Source organism: Pinus tabuliformis, chromosome Q (assembly GCF_031772625.1).
Source record: "Pinus tabuliformis cultivar Carrire ecotype Pingquan chromosome Q, CPIR1, whole genome shotgun sequence".
In the NCBI taxonomy this organism is placed as follows: Eukaryota; Viridiplantae; Streptophyta; class Pinopsida; order Pinales; family Pinaceae; genus Pinus; species Pinus tabuliformis.
The window spans coordinates 883,018,836-883,046,001 of record NC_142296.1 but is presented as its reverse complement, the minus strand read 5'-3'; the positions used below and the strand labels follow the sequence as shown (position 1 = coordinate 883,046,001).

Sequence of the window (27,166 nt, the reverse complement as noted above, 5' to 3'; positions counted from 1 at the left end):
TGCAATGAAAGAAAATTTTGTCATGTGCACCACCAGTTCCTTCTTTTTTTGGCTTGTATATCCTTCCAGAACCGTACCATCATTAGGAAGTGTATAATATCTTCAAATTGATTGTCCGCGATGGGTACTTGTTATAGACATTTTTGTGCCTCGCGACATGGAGCATGAAATGTCAATAATTACAGGGATCCTCAGTCCCTAAACATGTTGTTCTTACCCCTAAAAGAACAAGGTCATCAAACAACAGCACTTCCAATCAGTTCTCCACCTGAAAACACTTCAAAACAGGCTAATTTTGGATCATGTCAGCTGCTCCACTGAGCATCTGCGCTGGAATGCAACTGCTCCTCCTTGTACCTGCGCTGGAAGTCAAATCTAATGAAGGCTACCTACGCTGGGCGAGATTGGCCAAGTGGCATAGTCATTCTGCAAGGTGTCAACTGCCCAGGAAGCTTCCAAACTGACACTTGGTTCATGAGATTCGCCCTGTGATGAGTAAGAGGTACTTGATCACCATGTGTAAGCAAGGATCTCCAAGTGGACTCAAGAACTGAAGATTAACTGAAGAGGGAGAGGACACAAGGCAGCTTCATGTTAGTCTCAAGCTGACTCATCCTTTCTTCTTCTCTCCTATATATAGAGCTCTTCTATGAGGTCTGGGGAGGCTGGAATTTTGTGTAAAGCAAGGAGGTGCTGTTGGATTATAGTTAGAGCTATTGGGTGATTGTTTTACTAGAGGTGAAGAGGAGAGTTCTTGCTGCTGGGGAGGTGCTGCTGGATTGGAGCCATCATTGGTTGTAACCTTCTCAGAACCCTGTTACTTCTATCAATAAAGTTTTGCATGTTCTCCTATATACTTGTATTGCATTGATGTATTGTATTTACATGTATATTTGATTCACTCTAATCCATGCATCAGTTATGAGTACATGTATCTTGTAGTTTCCTCTCTTGTTTTGTGCAGGATCTGTGTGTAGCTAGACCGGCAAAGAGAGCAAGGAGCTGGGAACAAGAGACAAAGAGAGAGGATCAAGATCGACTAAGCGAAGGATACCAGGTTGGTTGATCATTTCTTCCCCCTCTCTGTACTTTCATAAAGGAAAACATCAAAGCTTTACTTTCAGTTGTTGCTAAAGACTGTCACCTTTAGAGTAGGGATAGGGTCATCCGCATCGGATACTTTTCCCCACAACAAACTGGCGACTCCGCTGGGGAGCCTAGTATCTTGTTGGTGTTTGTAGTATTTTGCTATTCATTTCTTGAAGAAAAGAGTACCAAATCGAAAAGCTTTTGACTATATCAAAAGCGAAGTAGAGGGACTGCTACTCTTGCTCATTTGTTGAGCAAATTCAAGATTTGGAAAGCTTATCTACAAAAGACTCTTTACTCTTTGTGATAGATCTTCATCCTCTTGATCATCCCTTAGCCTGTACTTGACCTATAGCTTTTTATTTCAGCAAAAACAGTGCATTTTTGAGCTTTTTTATGACCCGGAAAACTTTGCAGACGCAACTCTCGTGTGTCAGTGCAGGCTGTCCACAGGCAGTCTGCATTACAGCGCAGGTACTCCTTTCGGGAACTGCGCTGGAAGTCAAACTGACAGACCAGTGCCTGCGCTGGTCCAGTTAGCCATTGTCTTGCTCAGCTTTCCCATTGTGTCTTGGCTCTGTTTTCACTGATTTTCTTGCTGATTGCTTGCTGGTCATTGTACTTGCTGTAGACCACTTTCCTTGACATTATTCCGCCTCAGTTGTGTGATGAAACTGTGAATGTTCTTTCGGTATTTCTTGTTTCAGTTACAGTTCCCCATTGTGAAAAGCAAACCAGTATAGCTGTGGCCTCTTGGATCCTGAACTGTAAAAGTTTTTTTGTGTGATCTTAAGAGCTAGTTTTATTACTGTTCATGGCTGTTTGAGTTTGTTTGTTTTTCATATTATGGTTTGAATTCATATATTTTTAGTGTTGAAACAAGTACCTGTAAGGTGTCTTTTCATTTTAGACGAAACTTGTTTGTTTACGCTTCGAATCGGATTCAAAATTATACAACAGTTTCCTTTCTGTCTTACATCAACATTAAGGGAAAAGAAAAGAAATACATGCATCTTGCATTTGCATTTTTGATAAGTTTGTGTGTCTGATCTAGGAGAAAGTGCATTAGTTTGTGCTTTATGCTCTGTGTGGAAAGATATTGTTTTTCTCTCCCCTCAGTAGCTAGGTTTTTCAAAGCTAAAAAGATTGTAAAGCTTGCTTATCATTTTAGCTGCATTTAGGAATTTGTACCAATACATCTCGTGGTGATCCTGAAAGACAAACTGTTAAGCAAGATCAACATTAAAATAAACTCAATTTACATAACAACGCTTTGTAACATAACGCAAACATCTAGAGGTCTAGGTAGAGACGTGTTCCGGCGTCGTTAAACGTAGTGACTGTCGATCTCTACGAAGGTGGGTGATTCCTCCTGAGAGTCGGTGGCACTAATACGGACTTGTGCTCCCACGTACCGTCGCGTATATATTGGGAGACCCTTATAGGCATTTATCCTTTATCCTTAGGAAACCATGTCGGCCGCCCTACTGATCGCGATGCAGTGAACACAGCATTCACGAAGATCGACCACCCGTACCGTAAAACGTATTCTGTGGTTTCGCGAAAGGTTTGGCACACCCTCTGCCTAGATCTCCAGAGCAGTTTCTTTTGGTCTTTTTCAAACTCTATAACTGAAAAAGTCCAACCGAGCATTTGTCACTTCGGGCTCGTTAATACATCGAAGGCGACTAGAGTCATCTTTAGCTTTTTCTCGACTCTTAAAACATGAAAAAGCAAGTTTGTGTCTAAAAGCGTCGTTAATAAAATTTATTTTAAGCGGAATAATCATCACCCTTCCCGCGTTGATCTTCGAAGTTAGTCCACCACGAGTGGAAGTTCCTGTAGAATCTCTAAGAAATCTTTTGGATAGACTAGATATGTCTGAACAACCGTCGACATCTAGGATTGTGTCGTCCGACACAGCAGCAGCAGAGGCTTCTACTGCTACTCCAACGATGTTCGCTGGTATACCATCTATCCCGGCAAGTTGTCAACAACAAGCCGGAGTCCCATCAGGGACGATGACATGGTTAGTTCCTATTTCTTCGTCCGGATTATCATCTGGTATTTCTTATGTTGAAACTCGCCAAATTGATCCATTTGGAGGTCAACCTGGGCAATCGATCCCCTTGAGTTCCGGATTGATACCATATGGGGGGTAGTATGCCTTTTCATTACCTCCTCCAGGAGGATGCCCATCCACGAGTTCACAACAAAGTTCAGGTCAAACTGGAATTACATCCAACAGTTGGGTACCAATACTGCCTCAACAACCAGGAGTTGTATATTCTATGCAACCAGTCCACCCTGTGTCGAATATTACCACCACACCTGCTATGGCGAATGTGTCGCAAGTACAAGCGTTACCTGTTGTAACACAACAACCTCTTGGCTCAGCGACTCAATCACAATCTCAGGGTAGTGCCTCCTTATCTGGAGCGACTCAGGCCCAAACAAGTACTGTGACTCCTCATCCTGGTCAATCATCCGGTATTGGTCAACAGCAAATGGTCCAACAACCAGAGTTGCTTCAATCTCAACAACCGCCTTTCCAGAAATCATATCAAGGACCTGGGCAACAAGTCTTTGTAAGTAATGGGCAACCATACTATAATGGTTACACCCATCAACCTTGTCAAAGTTGTCAGCATAATGCTGGTCTGCAAAGACCCATTGCTCAGGTGATACCATCTTATCCTGGATATGCTTCGCCTAACCTGAACCAACAGTTGCCCTTTGTAGCAACTCTAGAATTACCAGATCTAAACCGGCTGACGAATGATCCAATTGCTTATGCCCCTTGGTGGCCAGCGATTCCACACAAACTTCCATCAGACATTCCTAAATTTAATGGAAATCCTGGTGAAGATCCATCGAATCATGTGATGACATTCCATCTATGGTGTTCATCAAACACCCTGAATGATGATTCGATAAGACTTCGCCTCTTCCAGAGGACATTGACAGGTCCAGCGGCTAAATGGTACATTGAATTGCCAAGAGCCTCTTTCGACAATTTCAGCTCCTTAGCCATGACTTTCTTAACCCATTTTCAATTACCGATAAGGTATGAAACAGGAACAGAACTCCTTACCAACTTCAAACAGACAACAACCACTCACATATCTGATCATATACATGAGTGGCATCATCGTCGCAGAATGGTGAAAACTTATGTTCCAGATCAGCTATTAGCTGAGTGGTTTATAAAGTCGCTACTTCCTGCTATAACGGAAGATGTGGCCAAAGGGGGAGTCGTAACAGAGGAGCAAGTCATTGCTCGTGCTCAATATTTAGACTTAGTATATACTCAGTCGGGCACGCTCTACGACAAAATACCTGACGCCCCTAGACCTGAATTTTCAATTCCTCCCCCTCCTGGATCGAATACTAACTCTCACACCAGTAATGGCGTGACTGGCAAACGCAAAATTTCTAGTCAAAATGCAAATGAGCGACTTCTTACCTCAGAAGTAAATGCCATGTCGACCGACAAGGGCAAACAACTGAAACAACCAGGGGGCAAGAAGATAAAGAAAAGGAAAGGGAGACCACCGACAGGGTGTCATATATGCGATGAGGATCATTGGACGAAAGATTGTCCACATATAGCTGAAGTTAAGAAACTCTTCAAGAGTTCAAAAACCCCAGCAGTACTGACTGATCCGTTTCCTAATCCAGGTCAAAATATGGTTGCTAATCAAAATGCTTCCCGATCCCAAGTGCTTATGTTGTCTACCTCAAAGCAGCAGAATAATGCTTTGACAAAGGATAAAGGTTACCAGAATCCACATCGGTCGAATAACAAGGCTGATAAACAACCTAGTAGTTCGACAACAACTTTGAACGAAGTTGTGCCGCCCATCGTTCCTAAGCCAATAATAAACTCGCCAAAGGGAGTAGTACACAAATCGACATTTAATCCTCGTGCAAAAGTAACACAGGATTATAATATAATAGAGGACCTGGCTCAATCATCGTCCGCTATGTCGACACCTGAGGTAATGCAAAATTGCACCTCCCAAGAGCAAGCTTTATTATCAGCAATAGGTGGGATTGGCCCAATGGATTCCAATCTTGTGGCCTTTGATCATAAAGGATATGACCCTCAGTTACCAGCTCAACAAGCTTTCCTTATTAAAGTGAAAGCCCTCAACAAAACTGTTCATCGAACAATTATTGATGAGGGGGCATCTACATGTCTTATGTCGATGAGTTGCTGGAAAAATTTAGGCTCACCACCCTTGTCGAAATCGTCGACGACATTAAAAGCATTTGATGGACGATCATATACTCCATACGGGATTCTAAGTAACTTGCAAGTTGAACTGGGGGGCAAAACAGTAGAAGTTGATGTTGAGGTAATCGACGGAAATCTCGATTACAACATCCTACTGGGAAGGTCTTGGATATATGCCATGGCCGCAGTTGTGTCGACCTACTTCAGGAGGATTGTATTTCCTTTTCAAGGAAAAATTACAGTCGTCGACCAACAAACTTTCCTCCCCGACAGTTCACAAGTTACGGGAAGCATTCCAATGATCCATGGAAGCGATCATTCGCTTCAAAATATTGGAGTAGGTCTCCTAAAAGACCCTGCCTTAATGGGTACTTTTGCCCTACCGCCTGCAAGAAATCTGGCGGAAGTGGCCACAGTGGAAACCTACAATATGAAATCTTCTATATCTAATGGATTCGGAAGATTCCTAAACATTTTGTCAGCATGGATCATCGCCCTAATGGAAATACTGTAAATACAGTGAGCCCCGAGGATGGTTCTTATCTCGTGTCAACCTCATTAAAAAATGAAACAAGGAGTCATGAGGATAGTTCTTCTATTATGTCAACCTCATTAAAAAAATGAAACAAATCCCCTTTTCAAAATTCAAAGGTAAACCTTCATTCCAACCACCGAGTTGATTGCAATGAAGCTTGGGGGGCACCCTCCTTTGACATGCGTCATTATGATGCTGGGGGCATGCATAAAACCGAGCAGTTTTAGCACATAGTTCATGCTCGTTAAAAAATAAACATAAGATTGAGCAGTGTTTTGGCGCATTCAAGCTCATTAAAAAATGAACCCATCCCGGTAAATAACCATTGTGTATGTAACCTCATCTGCCATAAAAGCCCTTGGTCGTGTTCTTGCAGTCTCACCTCCATCCGTTCATTTGGCCAATCGTTCATCTCCATATGTTTGTTTACCCATTTTGAGGAACAACTGCGAAGAGTGATTTCACTTAGCCATCCTTGTGACACTGCCGTGATTGGAAAATTCCAACCTGTACCTGGAATCTGTAGCTATCCCTGTTTATCACTCGTTCCTCAAAAGACGAGTCTTCTTTCAGCTCTTTTCACTGACTCGTAAAATATGAAAAGTTTGCCGAGTTTTGGCCTTCCAGCTCGTTAAATAACCGGAACGCTATCCCTCCTCTAAATTTTAATCTTTTTGGACCTGAGGGATTATTGCACAAAAGGATCGAGCGCTTGTCTTGTTCGGCTCGTTAAAAGTACCGAACAGCCATCCCTTCCGTATTGTTTTATACTTTTTCGGACTTAAGGGATTAGCTGACGAAAAAGGAATTATGGAGTTGACTTTCTGTACCTTTTCAGACTCTCTAAAAATGAAAAAGACCGAGTTTTCCTTGTCGTTAGACTCGTTAAAATGATTAAATAGCGACAAACTTGTCTTTAGACGAGAACGAGTTTCCCTATCGCTAGGCTCGTTAAATCATAGTGATGGGCTTGCCCGAAGGGTAGGTTATAGAACAAGCATATGTTATCCTCCTCAAGCTTGACAAAAATAAAGAGGTACTGGTCAGAAATGACTGGGGAAAAATTGGGAGAACATCAAAGTTTAATGGTAGCAAGTCACTCTTGAACATGACACTTTTCCTCCGTACCACATCGGGTTGGGTTGTTTCATTCACCAGTCTCATCGCCATGGTCCTCGCCAAACCATCCACATTTGGGGTAATGCTACCGATCCATCGCATCAGTGTCGTTATATGTTCAAGAGGGGTCATTCTGAAAGTGTCAACCGTGTCCCATCCACTGCCATACATTATCCTTCATCCATTCATGATCGCCACCCTGAATCATATGTCACAGTTTGTTTTCACCTCCACTAAAATCATTAGCTCCGTTCCGTGTCATTGATGTGGGATTCATTAAGGCCCTCCTTTGACAGATCGCTTCTTGTCGACTTCAGCTCATTATCCAAGAAGTTGATCTAGGAACACCCCCATCAGTACTTTGAAGCTTGCATGCCTCAATGGCAAGTTTCTCACTTCCAGCGACAGGTATACATCAATGACCTTCGACCAGAAGATTTTGCGTGGCGTTCGACGCCAAGTCCTTTATTCACGCCACGTGAATTGTACTGCAGTACCTTGAGGGTCATCGTCATTATTGGTGATTCCTCTCGCGCTTGTTAACGGTTTTCATTATTGACCGGTAATCAAGCGATGTCTTTCCATGTTCGACTTCAGCGAAATTCTCACATGGATCGACTTGTACTTAGAGTGAAGATCGAACGAGTTTGAAGACCCCGGATCTAGTTTCATCCATCCGGGCTGCGATATATATTCAGGAAATATAAAAGCATTTGTCATGTACATCATTGCAGCAGATGATCATCCTATTCAAAGGATGATAATTTCAGCAGAAAATTATCAGTCTACCATCAGACGATCGTCTGTTCTATGTACCAAAATGTATTTATAAAGCTGAGCATGGGAATGCCCGCCTCAGCTAGATCATGAAAACATAATGAAAAATAATGTATTGTATTGTATTGTATTACAGGGCGCCTCCTCAGCACTGGAATGAACTTCGGACCCTCTAGATAAAGCATTTCACCCGATAAACGGCCTCATACTTTAGGGGGCAACTGTTATAGACATTTTTGTGCCTCGCGACATGGAGCATGAAATGTCAATAATTACAGGGATCCTCAGTCCCTAAACATGTTGTTCTTACCCCTAAAAGAACAAGGTCATCAAACAACAGCACTTCCAATCAGTTCTCCACCTGAAAACACTTCAAAACAGGCTAATTTTGGATCATGTCAGCTGCTCCACTGAGCATCTGCGCTGGAATGCAACTGCTCCTCCTTGTACCTGCGCTGGAAGTCAAATCTAATGAAGGCTACCTGCGCTGGGCGAGATTGGCCAAGTGGCACAGTCATTCTGCAAGGTGTCAACTGCCCAGGAAGCTTCCAAACTGACACTTGGTTCATGAGATTCGCCCTGTGATGAGTAAGAGGTACTTGATCACCATGTGTAAGCAAGGATCTCCAAGTGGACTCAAGAACTGAAGATTAACTGAAGAGGGAGAGGACACAAGGCAGCTTCATGTTAGTCTCAAGCTGACTCATCCTTTCTTCTTCTCTCCTATATATAGAGCTCTTCTATGAGGTCTGGGGAGGCTGGAATTTTGTGTAAAGCAAGGAGGTGCTGTTGGATTACAGTTAGAGCTATTGGGTGATTGTTTTACTAGAGGTGAAGAGGAGAGTTCTTGCTGCTGGGGAGGTGCTGCTGGATTGGAGCCATCATTGGTTGTAACCTTCTCAGAACCCTGTTACTTCTATCAATAAAGTTTTGCATGTTCTCCTATATACTTGTATTGCATTGATGTATTGTATTTACATGTATATTTGATTCACTCTAATCCATGCATCAGTTATGAGTACATGTATCTTGTAGTTTCCTCTCTTGTTTTGTGCAGGATCTGTGTGTAGCTGGACCGGCAAAGAGAGCAAGGAGCTGGGAACAAGAGACAAAGAGAGAGGATCAAGATCGACTAAGCAAAGGATACCAGGTTGGTTGATCATTTCTTCCCCCTCTCTGTACTTTCATAAAGGAAAACATCCAAGCTTTACTTTCAGTTGTTGCTAAAGACTGTCACCTTTAGAGTAGGGATAGGGTCATCCGCATCGGATACTTTTCCCCACAACAGTACTGCAAAGAGTTGCACGTCAGGTAGACCCTCCTACAAATTCGTAGTTTCCTCTCCCATTTCGATGTGCGATAGATGATCCGATCCAGCATTCAAACGTCTTGATTTCACAATAACTTCAAAATCATACTCGTGGAACAACAACAGCCACCTGCATATCTTCCCCCCCAACACAAGCTTGTTGACTAGGTATTCCAATGCGGAATGGTCTGTATACATCTTAAAGTGTCCTCCCAACAAATAGTGCCTGAACTTCTGGAGTGCATACGCCATAGCTAAGCCTTCTCACTCTGTTGTGGAATAATTTTTCTCCGCTTTAGACAACTTCCTACTTGCAAATGCTATAGGATGATCCAAGTCCCCTTCATTGGCCTATGTCAGTATTGCTCCCAGCACAATACATGACATGTCCACATGCACATGAAATTCCTTCTTCCAATCTAGGAAGACTAGGATCAGCGCGGTGACCATCTTCCTCTTCAGCACATCCAAGCTCTTATGGCATTATTCATTCCAACAGAATGTAACATCCTTTTTTAACAATTTTTCCGTTGGCATGGTAATCTAGTCATAGCTCTTGATGAATTTCCTATAATATCCCATATGCCCCGGTGTTTCGCGCATCTGTTTCACACTCCTTGGCACCTCCAAGTTGATTATGACCACAATCTTAGCTGGGTCTACCATCAAGCCATGTCTACATACCACATGGCCCAGCAAGATCCCAAAAGTGATGCAAAACAAACATTTCTTTAGATTGAGCGTGATCTGGTATCTCCGGCATGTATCTAGCATCAAGTGCAGACTTGCCACATGGCGCTTCACCAATCCAAACACTATCCAATCATCGAAGTATACTTCCAAAAATTTATAAATAAAATCCTTGAACGTCGCGATGACTACGCGCGAAAATATCGCTTGTGCGTTCTTCAGCCCAAAAGGCATCATCGTATACTAGAAGCATCCCCATTCAATCGTGAAGGTCGTCTTACTTCTATCCTTCGGTGCGATCTTGATTTGATGGTACCCAAAGAACCCATCAGTGAACATATACACTTCTTGGCCACCAACATTATCCAGGACCTCATCAGTGAATGGGATTGGGAAGGGATCATGCACACAGGCATCATTCAACTTCCTGAGATCTATGCATATCCTTATTTCTTCCTTCTGCTTCTTTTCTTGAACCACTATTGGGCTTACCCAATCAAATTCTTCCACTGGTTCAATGATACCTGCCGTGAGCATCTTATCTAACTCAATGCAGACCCTTTCCTTATACTTCGGATTGAGGCAGTAAGGTCTTTGTTTCACAAGTTTTGCATCTAGTTTTAGGGTGATGTTCATGACACCTAGGTCTCCTATTACTCCTTTCAAATTGTAAAACTTCGTGGGGAACAAGTCTTGATATTCGTGGAGCAATTCGGTGACCTTGACTACTGTCACATCGTCCCAATAGTCCCCAATATTTGCAAACTTTGGTTCTGCCTCCATGCCAATGTTCACCTACTTGGTCTTGAGCGGCTCAGTTATGTCTGGGTTCTCTAGCTGTGGTCCTTCAACTCCACGGTGACCTTCAGTCTCCGAGATATTAATCTTTCTCGGGTCTTCGTCTTCTTCTTCCATTGTTACATTGTAACACTCCAGCGCATGGCTTAGTTGGGTAGTCCAATCAGGTTGAATTAGGTCTAGAGGATCCTGTGGTATCCTAAAGATGGTTGTCTTCACCTCCTATAATGCTTCATCGATAGATTCAAATCCATCCTCAAAACTGAACGTCATCAAAAATCCTTGGCGCAAAACATCCCATTCTTCAGTGCCATGACGAAGTTCTATCTCCAAGTACCAATTCATTAGTATAACATCTAAGGTATGACAAAATAGATGGACCCACTCCGGCTGAGGCTTTGCTCCATATACTTCAATCCATTTGGCCAAATGATCGGGTGGATCATTCCTCCCATCATACTTTTTTGTTAGTCATACCTTCGGGTGGCCAAAGCGTATCCTCATCATCCTTCTATACTTGTGCCAATCCTTAAAACAGTCCTTATGTGTACCCCACCATCTTGCGGGTGTAGCGCGCATTGCCCAATCTATTGCCTAGAAGCGATGCTTCTCGGGCACTTCCCTTTCAAATGCAACTAAAAAGTGATCAATGTCAGTTAACCCATCATAGTGAGGTAGATTTCTTACCTCTGATGATACACAGCACAACAACTTGGTTATCATATTACATCGCAGCATAGATACTTCATGCAGTTGGTTCTTCTAGTGCTCTAGTTCTTCGTCTGAATCTGATGTGTAGGAGCTTTCACAGTCCCATGCAATACGTCTATCTATTGTCGAATTCATCCAATCTTGGTCTCATGTCGTTATCTTGTAAATCTAGTCCAAATCATCATCACTTTCATAATCACGGACCGATTCTGTATAGCATGGTCCTTCTCCAGGGTCCAGTGGCACCACTATGCTGAGTGATTTCTTCTCAAATATCATCTTTCGCTTCTTCAGGTAGATTACCCCATTCATGTCAATGGCCCAATCAATCCCAAGGAGCGCAGGGTATGGATTACTATCATCCACAATCTCTATTACTTCAAAATCCACCAGTGCACCCGCGCCTTCGATGTCAATTGTTACCCCATGCAACCTTCCCATTGTGATGATTTTCTATTGACTTTCCATCCTTAATTGGATCGGAGACCACTGGAGCGCAGGTCTCCCCATTCTTTCCCATGTTTGTTTCAGAAAAACATTTGCGTTGGATCCCAGAACCAGGATAACTTAGCCCATTTCGTATTCCCCTATCTGCACGATGAGTCTCATCTCACATCTCGTCCTTACCTTATGTTTACCAAGATTTCTAACTACATGTGGTTCTCCAGTAGTGCTATCCTTGCCAGCACACCCATTGATCAATTCCTACAGTCCCTTCACAACCTTACTATCGCAGAGAAGTTTCATGCAGGTCTCCAAGAACGTGGTAATCATGGATGGGTCCATTTCTTCAACCGGTTTCTCCTGACTTCTTGAGGTAGAGGCCTCAGCGAAACTTTTCTTTGCTTACATAAACGTTTCTTTCGCATGTTCCAGATCAAACCCAGTCTCCTTCTCTGGTGCTTTGCGGACCCACTCACCCTTTGTAGGCTTCTTACCCTTATCCTCACCCATCGTCGTTCCACTCTACAGCATAATGTTTACCTTAGGGTCTTCCTCGCAAGGCTCAGCCCTCATCATTTGTAGGTTCTGAGTCGGCTGTAGAGGCTGTGCCCCCTTTTCACGAATCTTAGCCAACAATATAGGGAAATCCTTAGTCGCATGGTCAAACTGAGTACAATAGCGGAATGACAGTCACGTCGGATTCGGGCAGTCTCTCGCGTAGTGTCCTTGTCCTCCACAAGTGTAACAAATAAGCTACCCTCAGCCTCATCCGTGCATCTATTACTCACCTCGCGCTCCTCCAGCACCTTGGTCTGGAGGCCATGTTTCTGCCTACACCCTGTATGCAGGTGTCCTGTCCATCATTAATTCGTAACTACAGAAATTGTGTTCGTCATGACCTACTGATTGATAGAAATTGCAGTAGAGATGTTATGGTGTCTGTATGAATTTTTGCAGCAAATGGAAATTGTCGGTCACATGTTTCCCAGTTACTTGGAATATAGCACACCATAGCGCGGGCCCTATACTTGACCCTACTGCAGCCTCCGGCCTTAGAGGCATTGGTCCCCCTACTACAACATAATTCGCAAAGACTGGATAGTGATCCTTGTCATGCCCCTGACCTTTGCCTTTCAAGCACCATACTTCTTCGCATGCCTTTGTCCAAGCTATTCTGCCTTTCTTCAGGCTTTGTATTTTGAGGCAAAGGTTCTACAACTGCGCATGAATCTGTTGAACCCCTATTTTATCATCCTGCATTGATGTCTCATGTAGTCTCATCGCAATTTCTAGAGCTTCTGCCTGAGTCCCAATCTTCTGTTGTGATAGTGCAACCCTTAGGTGGGGCCAGAGCGAGGCCACATACCATTCGAGGTGTTTCCTATCAATTAGGTTCGTGTTGGCTTTATGGATCGTACACTTCAATATTTGATCCAAATCTGAGGGTGTCTCTCTTACACAACATTTTATCACTGTCCCTGTACTCCCTGTTCCTTGATCCTGGAGGACCTCTACAGTGAACCATATATGCTTACCCTTCATGAAGAAACTCCCATTGTGTCCCTCTTCATGAGTAGAAAAATTCTGTTGGGTCCCTATAATACTAGTGATTACCCCATTACTATTGTAGTTATACCCCTTATTTATATTATTGTGCCCCTATTACCCCCATATTGTTATTTCTGTGCCCCATAGAATCCCTCTATTGTTATTTTTGTGGCTTTATATTATTATTGTTAGGTCGGCTGGATTATATTGTGACTCCTTAGACTCCTATATATAGAAAGGAGGTTTTGTCATTTGTATCATCGAATAATTGTTCATTTAGGTAATGTAAAGGAGGTTGCCCCCTCAAAGAGGCTGAATTCTAAGGCGTTGATCTATCTTTTCTATCTTTTCTTGAGCTGGTTTCATAACATTTGGTATCAGAGCTTTGGATTCTAGGGTTTCGTTGCTCCAAACCGGTCATCGTGGCATTTTCGTTATAACTCTTTTTCTGTGACGTTTCAGAAGTCTAAAAAAAAACCCATTTGAGAAGAAATCACGTTGAGCCTTGGGTCTGAATTTTAGAGCTTTTCGCGTGATATTTGGGGAGATATGATCTGAGGAAGTTGGTCTTTTGCAGGCTCCTGAATTACATTCAAAACAGGTGACCTGGGGAAAATCGTCATAACTTTCTCTCTGGGAATCAGATTGAAATTTCATAAGAAGGTACAGAAAGAGGACAGACTTTAGTTTCTTATATATCTTTTTCAGAACCAAAGATCGAAAATTGTGCACGTGGCACTTCATACAAGTTCGCTCTTCTGGAAAGGTCTATAATCAGGTCATCTTGGGAGATTGTGCATAACCCTTTCTTGGAGAATCCAATTTGGATCAGACTGGTGGCATTGGAAAGAGGACATAGAGAGCTACTACAGGTCACAAATTCAGAACTAGATGATTGGAAAGTACAGAGATACATCAGAGGCAATATCAAGCTCCTACAAAGTAAAAAAAGGTGTGTAGATTTTTTTAAATTTTTGCTTAAGCTTGGTTTGAAAATTTATTTTGAAGGAATTCAAAGGGAATAGTAGAGCATTATTATCGGTAACTGATGCCCTGAGGAAAGAAAATGCAAACACCTAGTAAGGAACCTGAAAGCTCTAGCATGACTCATGAAGAAGAGGAAGAATTGCTACATGATATATCAAAATTACAAGAACAAGTGCAACACCAACAGAAGGTAAGGACGAGATGTGAGATGAGACTCATCTTCTGTCTTTCCTAGTTTACAAGACCAACACTAATGGTTAGTGATGCTAGGGCATCTGGATTGTCATACATTCAGCTGATTGTGAACTTAGTGAGTCGAGTTGTTGGTGTACTTACTCCTTGCATTTCGTTTGCGGTCCTTTTACAGCTTTGACCACCATTACACAAGTTTGAGAATTTTTGATTTTCTTGTTTAAACGTTTCTTTTCCAACATGGATTACATTTCTTTTCTTTTTTTTGGTAAATTCAGTGCTTCATTAGTCTAAACGAGTCTCTTTTTTCATGTTTTCATTTGCTTGAAGAGCTAATTGTCTCAAAAAATTTCATTGAAGTGTTGCATGTGAAAGTTCATTTCGTCATTTCATGAAAAGTTATGAAATTCTAGTTTGTTGCATTATTATGCTATGATAGTCAGCATCATTAAAGACTAGGATTGCATTAGCATTTGAAAAAGAAAAGAACTCTTTTTCTTTTGAAAGGACTGTTAGAAATGTACTTGTCAGGAAATTAGGAATTGGAATGCATTTTTCATTAGTTTATTTTTTCGAAAAGTGAAGTAGTGAAAGATCATTTTGCTTTCAGTTTCTTGGTTGTTTGCATTTGATTGTGTATTTTCTACCCTCTCTAGTGTAGGAAATTCATCGAATTGAAAGGGTCTTGTCTCATTTAGTTGCATTTAAGGTTTTTCGAGTCACATCGCTAAGGCCTGAAAACTGAGACATAACTCAAGATAAACTTTAAAATGAACTCAATTAACCTAAGGCACATTTGACATCTAACGATCATATCTAGAAGGTCTAGGCTAGAGACATGTTCCAGTGTCTTTAAACCTAGCAGTTGTCGTTAGCTTTGGAATTATACAGCGCTAGTACAGATTTCTTCTCCCCATACCGTCAAGTATATAACAAGAGACCCCTCTAGGCTGCAATCCTTTATCCACAATAATTTGAGTCGGCCACCTTACAAACGTGATACACTGAACATAGCATTCGGGGATATTATTTTCCTGTACTTCTCAGTTCGCCAGGAGGTATTATTCATTTCATGGTTGCCTGGTAATCATGTTTACCTAGATCATCTAGAGCAGTCATTTGATCTTTTTAACTCATTAAAATTAAAATATCATTCGATCACTTGTCCTTTCGAGCTCGTTTCCAATCGAAAGTGATAAATTCATCTTTGTTTCTTTCTCAACTCTTAAAAAATGAAAGAGCACGAGTCTATTTATGTGTCTTAATAATTGATTGCCCACGATTTGATAATGTCATTTTATTCTTTTCTAGATTAAATCGTGAGTTTCCCTTAAAGAACATTTTAAAGCCTTGAAGTTTATCACTCTTTTTTCCTGTTAACTAAGACAAGGTCATTGTGGGTAAACCATTTGGTTCATCCAGTTCCTCTTCCTCTCCTCTATCTAAAAGATTTCCTGAGGAGCCACTTCTTGAGTTACCAAAGTCACTCGAGGACCAAGGTGTTGAACTCAAAAGTGCTCTGAGCATTCAACCTTTGTCATCTCATCCTCCACCTACTTTAGATACTAGATCATCTACTGATCTTTGCCTGGAATCTTCGGACAATCCCATTCAAACTCCTGAGAGTTTTTCGACCACTGATGGTCAGCTTGGACTAGTCATCTATCCTCTAAATCCTTTGTTTGACCCTATTGTGATATCACCACAGTTTCCTTACAGTCCGTACGATCAACCGAGTGTTCCTTTGGAATTATCCCCTCGTACTTCTTTGGTCGTTCATCATTGTTTGTTCCCAGATATGGAACCCAAAGGTGATGCTCCAGTCACCTCTCCAGAGGAGTCAGAATTTTCTATTCCACACACTATGGAGGAGAAAGAACATCCTTTTCCTCCTGAAGCTTTCCCCTATACAAGGAGCATTCCCGCCAGTGTGCCACCTAATTATGTGCCTTTGGCACAATTGGTTTCAGGTACACCTAGTGCCTCATCACTTTACCATAACCTTGTTTGGGCGTCTAGTGCTATGCCTACTTCCAGTCTATTCATTGTGAACTTGACCTCCCAATAGGCTGCTACCTTAGTCCCAGTGCAATCCACCATTCTGAACCCTATTGTATCATCAGTCCCAGTCACCCCTCTGGTTCAACTAGTAGTCTTGAGGAATGTCTCTGTCAGTTCCTCCATTCCTCTTGTCAGTGGCCAAGCTATGCCACCACTTGGGGGGAAAAACCTGAATGTTTCTATGGTGTCAGGCACCACCAATGTGAGTGGATCACAAGCTCACATGCTTGGTATGAACCAGCCTCCTTCTGGCGTTATTCACAACCCTACTGATCCTACTGGATCAAGCAATGTCTAGTACCAATAGGTTCAAAATCCTGTTGGTCCGTCTAGGTCGATCAATGTCTAGTATCAGCATCCCTATGAGGCTAGGGTCCAATACCAAACTCCTTACGTTCCATATAGTTATCAAGGAATGGTCAATCAATCTTACACCCTTCAGTCTAGGTAGTACGTTCAGCCTAGCTCGTCCACTTTCCACGGTGGCTATGGCCAGATTCAGTTCGGGAATTTTCCGGGCACTGTTCAAGTACCCTTGCAACAGCAAGGACAACCCCTACAACAACAAGGGCAACCTTTGTTACCACAAGGGCAACCTTTGTTACCACAAGGGCAACCTTTGTTGTAGCCAGGGCTATCCGTGCAACAAGGGAAAATGATCTCGCGGCAAGGTCAACTACAACAACTGAAAGGGAAACCCTTGCAACAGTTGGAGCAAACCATACAGTAGCAGATGCAATATGCTCCACAAACCTCTCATCCCATGTCATCACAGGGCCAACCTCTGCAGCCCCAGGGACAAATTGTAGCCGCAAGGCCAACCCTTGCAGCAACAAAACCAACCCAGGTAGTAACAACCTTATATACATATTAGCAGGGTCAACCCTTGCAAGGGAAAGGCCAGGGTCAAGTCCTACAATAGCAAGCCCAAAATCCTAATGTCCTAGGTCAACAGGTCCAGATGCCTTCTAGCCAAGGGGAGCAAGTACAAAACCCTAATGTCCTAGGTCAACAGGTACGAAATCCTTTTGGTCAATGGTAGCAAGTACAGAATCCATATGTCCAAGGGAAACAAGTGTATCAACCTTATGACCAAGGACACCAGGTCCAAAATCCTCTTTTTTAGGGACAACACATTCACCACCCATATGTTCAGGGAAAATAGGTGCAATATCCATATGTCGAAGGTCAATGGGCTCAACAGCCTTTTAAACCGTATGTTTCTTATTAGCAACCTATGACTAGATAGTTCCAAGGTATTCAAGGTCAAAATCCTCCCTATGGCCAAGGTAACCCGCAATGGGGGCAACATCAAATGCCATATGGCCAAAACCCTTACTAGCAGGGATGGGCTCCCCCGTTCGGACCCGCTTACTGGCCTCTTATGCCTTTTAATACTCAATTTCCATTCTTGGCCACACTAGAGTTGCCAGATGTGTCTCACCTTACGAATGATCCAAATCTTCCTTCGTCATACTAGCCTCTAGTGTTGTCCAAGATACCGAGCAATTGTCCAAAGTTTGATGGGAAAGAAAAATAATATCCTCAAGCCCACGTGATGACATATCACCTCTGGTGCTCTTCGAACTCTTACATTAACAATTCCATTCGTCTCTGTATTTTCCAACGAACCCTCATAGGTGTTGTAGCCAAGTGGTACATCAAGCTTCTTCAAAGTACCATGACTTTAACTCTTTAGCCATGCCTTTCCTCACGCATTTCCAGTTTCCGGTTCGCTATGAAACTGGCACCTATTTTCTCACATTGCTTAAGCAAGATATTGCGAAACATATCTTCGATCACATCCATGAATGGAGACGTAGACATCACCTGATCAAATTCGAGATTGCTGATGAGTTGCTCACCGAATGGTTCACTAAATCATTTATGGCCCAAATTTCTCACGATATAGCTATGGGTGGATGCATTACTGAAGATCAAGCCATTGCTCGTGCCCAGTACTTAAATCTAGTTTACTCTTAGTCTGGCACTTTGTATGAGTTATTTCCCGATGCTCTGCGGCCATCATCCAATCCCACGACATCAAAGTCGCAAGTTGTACCTCATGTTGATGGAGTTATTGGTTTAGTATCCCAGACCCCTGCTAGATCTTCTTCCAAACAGAAGTCGGTCTTGAATGCTTCTCCCAATAGTTCTTCCTAGAATCCACCTAGCCCTAGAAAAACCTCAGAGGTCCACGCTGTCTAGTCTACCGCAGCGGACAAATCCTCGAAAGGTAAGAAGAAAGGAAAAGGCAAGGGTAAAGTCGATGCCCCAAAATAGGGTCCTCCCAAATCTTCATCTGGTGAATCTTCATAATGGAAACCTAAGTATCCCTGCCACATTTGCGAGGAGGATTACTACACCAAGGATTGTCCCTGATGATCTGAGGTTAATCGTTTACTCAAAGGTACCCCAGTCATCCTCAAAGAGCTATTTCTGTCTCAGCAGACCCAAATGGTAGACCAACCTCAATCATCTGCTTCCTCAGAATCTCAAGTTTTCATGATGAGTACACCTATTAATGTGGCTACTAGATCGAAATATTACCAAACTCCTGCTCCAGTAGCTAGGAAAGAGAAAGAAGTCACCTCTTCTTCTTCTGCCCCAAGTTCTGGTCCTCTTCATATAGAGCGCCCTAACCCTTATTATGCTATACAACCACCATCTCGAGGTGTGCTATGGAAATCCTTGTAAAATCCTAACTCCCGAGCCGTTCAACACTATAATATTGGTGAGGATTTGGCTCAGGCGTCGTCATCTATGTCGGCTCTCGAGGTGCTCCAAAGCTGCCCATCGTAGCAAAAATATTTGTTGTCAGCTATCGTGGGTTTCGATCCCACCAATTCCAATTTGATATGTTTTGATCTAGAGAACCATGTTCTGTGTCTCCCTTATCAGATTGCCTTTCTTTTCAGGTAATCATCAATGAGAAGACCATCCACAGGACTGTCATCGATGAAGGTGCTTCCACCTGCATCATGTGAACCACATGTTGGAAAACTATTGGTTCTCCTGCGTTGAACCAATCCCTAAACACTTTGGAAGCTTTCGATGTGCGCGTTTTGCGACCCTTCAGTGTCTTACCTAACCTTGCCATTACTCTGGAGGGCAAGATAGTACAAGTCAAGGTAGACATTGTTGATGCCAATCTCAATTACAATATTCTACTTGGTCGGATCTGGACCCATGTTATTCATGTCGTAGCCTCCTCCCTATTTCGCTTGATTCCTTTTCCCCATCAAGGGAAGATTGTCATTGCTGACCAACTACCTTTCTTTGCCTCTTCCTCCTTAGATGGAAATGTTTCATATGTCAAGCACACGGGTGCTCCCTATGAGAGTTTGGGGGTGGGTATTTTCAAAGGTTCTACCTTAATGGGAATTTTTCCACTCCCACCTCCTCCTGTTGCCTTTGTCAACATGGTCTTAGTAAAATTTGATCCTTTGGCCATACCTTCACTAGATCTTATTGATACCTGGGGCGAGGTCATGCCGCTTAGTCCTTCTAAAATCAATTACATGGAAATTGTTTTGGCTTTGAGTTATGCATCCTCTGATTCTTCTATTTCGAAGACCTGTCTCGATACATATTCTCAATCCTCGTGGCTTGGCGCTTTGGACTCTTTTGATCGCTAATCCGAGAATTTTCTTGCTGACAAAGGTATCATGGAAGTAATGTCTCTCGAGGAACCACCTTGGAACGATACTCATCATCATTCCTCATGCCTGCCTCGCCAGGAGGTCATGTCTATCGGCCTTGAGAGTTTCTCTTCTTCACTGCTTATTGACGTGTCAGTTTATCCTAATGTGGTCAAGCTCTTTCAACTAAGGGCACCTTTATCCCTTCATGGATTCAGGTTTTTTCTCCCTCCCCAAGTTTTTACTGATTTCCCATTATTTCAATGGGGTTGTCATCTGACTCGTAACCCTCCCTCACCAAGGGGGCATGGGGAAAAATCCTTACAGGAGTTCTACTCTATTATTTTGGTCGAGTTGATGCTTACTCGTCATGTCAATGGTAAAACTTTGGTGTTCATCTGTGTTGATTGATTACCCGAGTCCCAACATGGACTCCCTCAAGAAGTACTATGCTTAGGTCATCTTGCATGGTTACTTTTATACATTAGTGTGTCATTCATTTTGTGCAATGTGGTTTGGTGTGTTATTTTTCAAACAACTTTCATATTTACTATGTTTTCCTTGCTTTGTAGATGTCTGCGACTCCTCACATCAATTTCACTAATGGTGCTTGTCATAGTACCCAGAACCTATCATTTGCGGCATAGGCTATTTATGACCCTAACGGTGAGTTGATTGACCTTCAAGGTGTCTGTTTAGGTCATACAGCTAAAAACATTGTTGAATACAGTGCGGTCATCGAACTATTGTCAGAAGCCATTGCTTTTGACATTTGAGAGTTGGTTGTCAACCTGGATTCATAGCTTCTCGTCCTTCAACTCAATGGGCAATATTCCGTCAGACACCCTCAAATATTGAGAATGTATCTCTGTATTCATCTACTGGAAAGACATTTTGATTACGTTACATATCATCATATTCCTAGGTGCATGAATACATTGACAGATACATTAGCTAATTATGTGTTGGATAGACATTTACGAAACATGTGAAAAGATAAAACAAACCATTTGTACCATAGTAAGCAAGAAAATACAGCGTATATATATATGGTGATAATGTTTGATACATCAAAACCCCAAAAAATAATATGTGTGTCCAAAATAATATTGGTTGCTCACAAACCTCATATATACATGGCACGCAGGCCTCAAAAAATGTAAGTGTTGGACCTAGGAACTAATTAGCATGGTGATCGTGGTAGCATGACATAACTCGTGCAACAAGAGTCAGCAATCGGTAGATCTGATCCAATACTCCCACCATGTGTCTCTAGTATTGACGTGGAATGTCTCCCACCCGAGCATACTCTGGGATACCATGAGTCAACCCCTCAAGGTTCCTCACGATCTCCTCCTCGTTGTCGCTCCCCTCTTGATAAGGAGTGACAACATCAATCAGACAGGTGATGGGCCTGACTATTGGGGATATCCCAGTAGGGCGCTTTGGTCCAATGTCTACGTTAACAAAGCGAAATGTTATAAACACATATATACCAAAAACAATTAAAAAATTGATTTTTTACCTTCATCGTCAAAATCCTCTCCATCTGGTAGCGGCATATCTAGGTCCCCATGGAAGTTGATGCCACTATATGGCTAGTCCTCCACGACGATCTTCTGTCATCATAGCCATGAAAAGAATGCAGTTTTGTGCAACATGTGCTGGCCCCCAGTGATCATGGGCATCAAACGACTCCATTGGGCCATCCACGGGTCATGTGGCATGGGAGGATCTATCTCAGTCAACTGGTACTAGAACTGTGGCACCCATTCCAAGAAAAAGGTCACTAGTACAGATCTGAAGCAAAATTGCTTCAGATTCCTCGCCTTAGCTTTGATCAGCAAGCATTTTATGTTGATCTTCATGGCCTCTGCCCAGTTGAAGATCGTTAGTGCAGTGCAGTTGATAGCATACGAGAACTTCGATTTGTTAGTCTCATACACTACCTGGGACCTCGCGACTCTGTTAATAGTCAACAGTAGCACTCTAAGTGTCAGATCTTGAATAGTGAAAATCTCAATCTTGCCACTCTTGGATTTGAGGGCTTCAGGGCAATGTTCGGCGAGCAACATGGATATGCTTGCCCCAATTGGTCATGGCCCATATAAGTTGACTGGTTCCCCTCTTTGGGACAGTCCTGTGATGAAATATATGTTTGAAGTTTCTAACTCTAGCTCCTGGTCACCAATGACGAATATTTCCCAATTTATGTCCCAGAGACTAATCAGGTACCGAAGCAACTCAGGTTGGGCCTGCATCCCTGGCGTGAGAAAGAATTTGAGGAGCCCACAGGCCCTCAAATATTCTAGGCAATTTGGATCATTCAGTGCCTGGGTTTCCACATCTTCATGTTCCCGTTCTTTCCTGTCTACCATTTTCAGTGATTCTTTCCTGCAAAAGCCATAGATTTGAGTTAACAATCATGCTTGGCCCATAAATTTCAACTTTCAACGGTGGTTTTATGAGGAAATAGGGTTTATCCCTATTCACAGCATCGGCTCGCCTGTTTTAAAAATACTGCACCGACGGCGCGATAGGTCGTGTTAATTACCCTTGGTCGGCGTGATTCCGTGCCCGAAAGTCGCTTCGACTAAGGACGAAAAACTTTTGATAAATCCCCCATCAAAATACCTAAAAATGGTTAAAAACACGAATAGAAGGAATGAAAATGAAGCTCAGGGCTTTGGCTCTTACTTGTAACTGGCAACTCAGCGAATGACCTCCCAGATCTCTCGCAATCTACTCTAGAACAATTAGGGAAAAAGTGAGTAAAAAGTCTTTCACAGCAAGGTAAAATGGTAAATGGTAAAAAACATTTACTTTTCCTCCTTTTTATTCAGTTTTTCATGAACATATTAGGTTTTTGTAAATATTTTGACCTATTTTGCCTCAAGAATTGGATAATGCACTTTACCTTTTTGTGCAGCAACAGGTGATGGATATTCGACGATGATGCCGAGTCACATTTCAGCTCTTTCCTCGACTGGTAAAACTCATATGAAAATATTTCCAAGTATTTTTCCCTTTTGACTCGTAAACGGACACGAAACGTCATGCACCTAGTATAAGTTTACCCCTTTTTTGGGTTGGGATGCACTATTTACGAAAAAGTTACTCCTTGATTGAAATCGTCAAGTAGTTCTCTCAAGTAATGTTTTCTACCTTTTTGAGCTCAAGAGACACAAATGTACGAAAGGGGACCATGTGCAGTTTTCTTTTCTGTGTCTTTTTCAAACTCTCTGAACATGAAAAAGATATCGAGTTACACCTTTGTCAGACTTGTTAAAATAATAAACGACATCGGATTCATCATCATGACAAACATGAGCTTCTCCTTCCTAGGGCTCGTTAAACTTACTAGGTTAGATTCGTTCGAAGGATGAACTTACAGTGCAAGCATATGTTATCCCCTTCAAGCTTGCAATTAAAAAATAATTGGGGTACCTCCCAGAAATGGTGGGGGAAAATTTGGAAATCTAATCAGTTGTGTTGGTAGCTCACTCTTGAACATGACACTTTATGCTTCATGTTGGGTTGGGATATCCTCCTTTATATTGTTGACCTTCCTGGGTTGGGCCGTTCATTTTTTCCTTCCATTTGATCTTTGTCACATCATCATGACCACCGATCCTATGGATCCAAAAGCTGCCAAACTTCCAGTCGTGTCGCCGATATGTTCAAGAGTTGTCCTTCAGCAGTTATATTTACCTCTGGTTCTCTGTATCATCCAAAATCATTTTGCATCCTTTTGTCTTGCGTCGATGATGTGAGATACATTCTAGACCTCCTTCAACACGGTCACTTTCTGTCGACTTCAACTCATTATCTGGGAATTTGACCGAGAAACTCCTATCCAGTACCTTAGAGCTTGCATGCACTAATGGCAAGTTCTTTGCACTTGACGACAAGTTCACATCATTAGCTTTCGATCAAGTGATTTCATGAGTGTTCGACTTCAGTTCCTTTCTTCACATTCCATGGATTGTGCTGATAGTACCTTGAGGACCATTGTCATTATTGGTGGTTTATCTCGCTCTTGTTAATAGTTTGCATCATTGACTGGTAATCAAGCGACTTTCTAGCATGTTCAACGTCAACACAACTATTCACATGTTAGAATTTGTACTTTGATCGGGTTGTGTTGGAGCACAAGACCATGGACTCATATCACAAAATTCTAGGTTGTGAAGTGATTTGACATGGTTATGTTGATATACATGTCTCTTTCAGATGGATGGTTGTGACCATACCATGAGTTATCATATGTGATCCTTCTCATTATTGGATGGTTGTGACCATACCTTGGTTTCATTATGATCCTCTTTGACAGATGGTTGCACCCATGCCTGGATCCACTTACATGATCATTCTCTGGATGGATGTGTCCATGCCACGATTCATGTATCATTTGACAGATTTCTCAATTATGTATATGTATCTTTACTTTCTTGCAAGTTTTCTGATGGTAGGCTATGTTTCCCCACACTGATTCATAAGCATTTCATCCCTCACTCTAGTTTGGCCTTCACTCTTTAGGGGGCATCGGTTACACAACACATTTTCACTATCCCTGTACTCTCCATTCCTTGATCCTGGAGGACCTCTACAGTGAACCCTATATGCTTACCCTTCATGAAGAAACTCCCATTGTGTCCCTCTTCATGAGCATAACAATTCCCTTTTGCACTATTTCCCCAAAAGCTTCTATTTTTCCCAATTTACAAGGCTGGCGCTAATGGCCCTTGTCCTCCTCAAGCTGATATGTAGGGATTAACACTATCCCTAGCATCAACTGGAGTGTCTGAGCTTTGCTCCAGTCATGTCGATCCTCTTATGGAAATTTTTTTAAATAAAGAGTCGAAGCTTCCAGCTCTAGAAGCTTCGTAACGGAAGTCTGGTAAATGGTTTGGTCGGATGGGGTTGAGGATGTCAGTTTGGGCTCCTTTCCCCTATAATGATGGAACTACCTCAAGAGATAAGACTTTCTCCCATGAGAAGAGGATCCATCTCCCATCCATTCATCCTATATAAACCTCCATTTTTCCCAAGCACAAGCTAGTGTTAATGTTGGTGTGCTAGTGCTAATTAAGTTTGGAGTAAATAGCAAACTATTCATAGTTGTAGATCTCTAGTTATGTGAGGGAGAAGTGTGAATTTGGTTTAGTGTGAATCCTAAAGGGAAGAGCCCTTAAAACTACAATTGTTGAGGCCATCATGGAATGTTAGAAGAAGTGTGTGGGAACCTAGTTTTGTTAGAGGAGAACGACAACATCAACACAATGGTTGTAATATCTTCTTGATTCAATATATATGCAACTATCGATTGATTTCCTACATGATGTGTCATCTTACATGTTCATGGCTTAATGTTTCTTAACTTGTTAAGTAGGTTGAATTACAATTTGTTTATTATCACAGTTGTTGTTTGTTGTTGTTTACTTGTTTCAGGTGTTTGAAGAAGGAAGCGAGAGATAGCTGGAGCGAGAAATCAATGACATCATCAAACGAGATAAGTGTACTATGAGGTAGGCCCTCTTAATTGGTTCTAACCAAAGGAAATCTTCCATAGAATGTATCAGTTGTGGCTAGACCCATTATCGGGCTAGAGGAATTGTTTGTGTTCGCACTCATAATTTTACTTCACCACAGTCTCCCTAGGCTTCATCATGATCTCCTTGAATCCCACAATGGATTGCGCTTGATACTAAGGTCTATTGAATTCCCTATTCAGTGCAGTCTGGATATCTGCCAACGCAGACGTCGGGTTATCAGTATTGTAATTAATGTACCATGTTAGTGCGCAGCCCTGCAAAGCACTAACCAGTGTTGATTTCTTCATTTTATCATTCGTGATACCCTGAGCTTCCCATACAGCCTTCATGACGAACCAAAACCGGTCCAAATCTTCATTTCCTATGCCCTTGAATACTGGTAGCTTTACGGAGTTCTCCATGTTGAACAGTGGTTGAGGTGGCGGCGGTGTGGGTGATGGAGTAAGTGGTGGAGGTGAGGATGGAGGTGGTGTGGATGGATGGGATGAGGATGGAGGAAATGTAGGTATTTGTTGGAACCCTTGCCTTATTAACTGAATAATGCTCAGCGGAGAAGCCTATGTTGCTCCTTCATCATCACTTAGAGGAGGCTCAATCAGTGGGCTATACTCATGACCTTTTCTTCCTCCATCCTTGAAATACCTTCCACTTCGCATAGCTCCAAACATCAAGGTAACTGCATGACCCACTTTTCACACAAGAGCATATTAATCCAAGTATTCAATGATTTCAAATACTTACCTTGTGGCCCCTTGAAGAAGCGGCACTCTACTTCGTTGTAGGTGACCAAAGTATCAACCGCGAACTCTATCACAAACCCTCATATGATACAGCCAAGAGAATGATCGACAGCGCACGTGATCTTATCTTTAGAGACTTCCAATTTCCACACTAACTCCGGGGTCTAGACAATCGGATTGTCAAGCCTCCACCTTCCCTAGCCATCTACCAACTTCGCGATCCACTCGTATAATTCAACCAAGAAAGAACATAATAAGATTTTGTGTATCTCTGTGTACAGATATCTATCCAACCACTATTCTTTCATCAATAATGGATTCATGTTTTCATGTGTCATGAATTCGTAGATCTTTCTATCCAACCAGTATTCAATCTCCTTCTTATTTGGATTCCTGACATCACACATCTCATTATGCAGATCCTGGTCTCGGCAACAGAACCATTTTTTGGCTTGATGGGCCCTGAACCAAGTTCAGCATTAGTCAGCCAAGCAAATCCCTACACTACTGGCCCTTTCAGCATCAATCCGCGGAGCGCAGACTGAAGTCTCACACGAAACAATATGGGGGATGTAGGAACCAATTTACGGTTTATCAATGTACTTCTCTATTAGTCTTTCAGAACATCTGCAAAGGTCTACGATTGTCCTTCGCATAACCCTAACAAGTGCTCTCGGCACTTACGCACCTCTATAACTACTTTGTTATATAGTTCTCTAAATTATCTTAA

General features: G+C 42.3%; 1 pseudogene; it reads right to left on the bottom strand.

Annotated features, from left to right (window-relative positions):
- Positions 1–27,166, bottom strand: part of LOC149222310 (DNA replication licensing factor MCM7-like) — a 70,680-nt pseudogene that overhangs the window by 23,100 nt on the left and 20,414 nt on the right.